General features: G+C 26.3%; 1 protein-coding gene across 1 annotated transcript in view; it reads left to right on the forward strand.

The window, feature by feature from the left end:
- The window catches only part of Mef2 (myocyte enhancer factor 2), a 364222-nt gene that overhangs the window by 28188 nt on the left and 332877 nt on the right, over positions 1–3157 (forward strand). The gene's annotated exons all lie outside the window — the stretch shown is intronic.

The raw sequence follows: 3157 nt of genomic DNA on the forward strand, positions 1-3157 counted from the left end.
TTATAAAAAGTAAATATATTAATTAATTAATTTTTAAAAATATGAGCTTCTTCTTATCTTAATTGAAAGTCTTTCGGGCTCAAATGCAGAGTTTCCAAAGTAGCTTAGCGGTAGCTTTAGTATACAGAAAAGTACTTTTAATCTTGTTAAATTGAACTAATTAATTATTTCTTTATTGTTCGTTATAACAAAATAGGAAAAATATAATTGATTGGTTGAAAACGAATTTCCAGTATTAAAGAAGCGTTATATAGTTCTATTATAGTCTTTATATAGATTCCTGGGAAAAGAAAAGTTTTTAGAAAAAATAATACATTACGTTTAAAGTCGTAGAAGGTAATGGAGAGTGACGAAAGACGCACAAGTTAACTAAATTTGTAAATAAATATTTTCGTGTTTTCTTGCTTGTTATGTCAATAATCAGTTTTTACTTTCACTTACCTATTTCGAAATTAAAGTGGGTGAAAGTTGTATGATATGTCACTCTCCATTACCTGCTATGAATTGTTAGATTGTAGTATGTTAGACATTATTTTTCTAAAACCTTTGGATCCCAACACTATGTAAATATTTCTCTCCCCCCTCCCCCCTTCTGATAATATTACAATTCTCTCATCATTAATATTTATCAATTTATTATCACTACCAGCAATAAGAGATCGGTGGATAAGCTCTAGCTATTTTGTAGCTATTTTTTTATAGTCTCATATCAAACAAATAGCTTTTAAAAAACCGTTGTAAAATGTAGCAATGGCGGTAAATCGATTATAGCAGAGATGTTGCTAAAATCGATCAGGTATCGTTTATACATAATTTCGTTTTCGTATAGCATTCCGTTGTTAATCTATGCTGTCATACGCACAGACCATTTTTTGAGACTTGGTTTCTTGGAGGATGACTTTAGACCATTTTATAAAAAATAAAATTATAAAAATTTTCACGATTGCAAAATTATTCCTCCTTACTATATATTATCCTTATTATATATAGATATGTAAATAAATGCAAAAATAATTTTTTTTTAACCAGAAAATTTGCAATTACAAAATTACTATTGCAAATTATTACGGATTACCATTGCTATAAATCAATATTAGGCTTATAAAACTTGTGTTTAATTTAGGAATATTCGAATATAATAATTGCTTACAGTAAGAAAAAATTTAATGAAAAATCTACACAAAAAAATATAATAACAACACATAAATAAATAAAAAGATGAAATATTTAAATTAACTATAGTAATTTAGTAAAACGTATTTTATTCTATTATGAAAGTAGCGTTTAAGAGAGGATATTTTGTAGTTACAAATTTCTTTTATTTATGTTTTTTCGGAAAATGTGGTTTTACTGAAATATGTTGCAGTTTGAGTTAAAACAAGTTGTGTTGAGAGGATTTAGTTGCAAGTCTTGAAACATGTTAGTTATTTTAGTAGCTTTGTGGCATATCTAAAAATAAAACAAATCTCTAAACTTGCGAATGTATATAAAACAAAATATATTATCAGTTGAGCCATTATTTGAATAATAAATATTAATACAAATAAATTCAATGGCTTTATTATCAAATCTGAGGAACCGGGGGAAAATTACTGAACTGAATCGTTATATATAGATATATATATTTAAATATTATGCTAATTATTGAATAGAAATGAAATGTGGGATGATTTCCATTTTGTAATAGTTTGTTAACCGATTATGGTATTTTCATTGAAATTTCCTATCTGAATCAGAATTAATTAAAGTCAGTATAGATTATTATATTCTAATAAAATATTTCATACGAGCCTGTAGTTTACAGGCATTGCCTCGTAATGAATCCCATTATATTTAAATTGCTATTTTAACAATGAATAAATTAATATATTCACAACATTCATTTTATTCATATATTATAATTCTTATAGTACAAGAGCGGGGAAGAAAAATGGCAGATATTTCACCCCACTTTTTGATCACTTTAATGAAAACTATGTATAATTACTAGTCAAAACTGATGAGTTTCCCAAGTATACGTAGGGGGAATAAAAATGGTGGCTGTCTCAAAACCTTAAAAAAATATACATTTTTCATTCGGAGCTCTATTTCTTGAAAACTACCAACAACACTAGAAAATCTAAAAGAACATTATTTAAAGGAGAGTAAATTTGCTGAAATATTAGCCCTAATAGAGCTATTTACGTAATAGTTCTTGAGATACAGCTTTTTAAAAAGCAACATTTCATAAAAATGTACTGAAATATCAATCGTTAGTGAATATACTTTGAGAAATCTATATCTCAATAACCATTTAACGTAGAGATGTATATTAGCACTGAAATTAAAGCTAAATAATTGTACTATAAAGTAGTTTCTGATCTTTACCTTCGTAGGAATAGTAGTTTTCATGATATTTGCTAAAATAAATTGATTTATAGTTGTTCCGACAATACGTTTGATACGAAAAACTTTATTTCAGAAACCATAAGACGTACAGATGTCTACTAATACTCAAATGAAAGCTAGTTAAATTTAGTATGAAATATTTTATAACTTTTATCTTTGTAGTAGTAGTTTTTATGATATTTGATAAAATAAACTCACTAAATGTTAATTTCTGTTTGTTCGTATAAAATGTTGGTTTTTTAAAAAAAACAAAAAAAAAACTCTAGACCCATGAGATGCAGATATGTCTGCTAGCCCTCAAAATAAAAGAAATTTAACTTACTATAAAGTAGTTTATGATACTTATCTTCGTAAGGGTAGTAATTATTACGATATTAGCATATGAACATAAATTTGGCAAATGAAAATTTGTTAGCACAACTATCAATCCATTTATTTTAGCAAATATCATGAAAACTACTACACCTACGAAGATAAATGTCGTAAACTACTTTATAGTCCATTAAACTGAATTTGATTCGAATGCTAATATATATTTGTACGTCAAATGGTTTTTGAGATATATATTTTTCAAAATAAATTCACTAACTTCTGATCTTTCAATACGTTCTGTACAACATTTTTATGAAATGTTGCCTTTTAAATAGGTATATCTTGAGAACTATCTAAGGGCTAATATTTCAGCAAATTTACTTTTCTTCAAATAATGTTAATTGTTTTTCTCTTTTTTGGTTGGATTCGACTCTTCATATGTTAATATACATTGCAT

Source organism: Halyomorpha halys, unplaced genomic scaffold (genome assembly GCF_000696795.3).
Source record: "Halyomorpha halys isolate HHAL.00 unplaced genomic scaffold, Hhal_1.1 Scaffold27.1, whole genome shotgun sequence".
Classification (NCBI taxonomy): domain Eukaryota; kingdom Metazoa; phylum Arthropoda; class Insecta; order Hemiptera; family Pentatomidae; genus Halyomorpha; species Halyomorpha halys.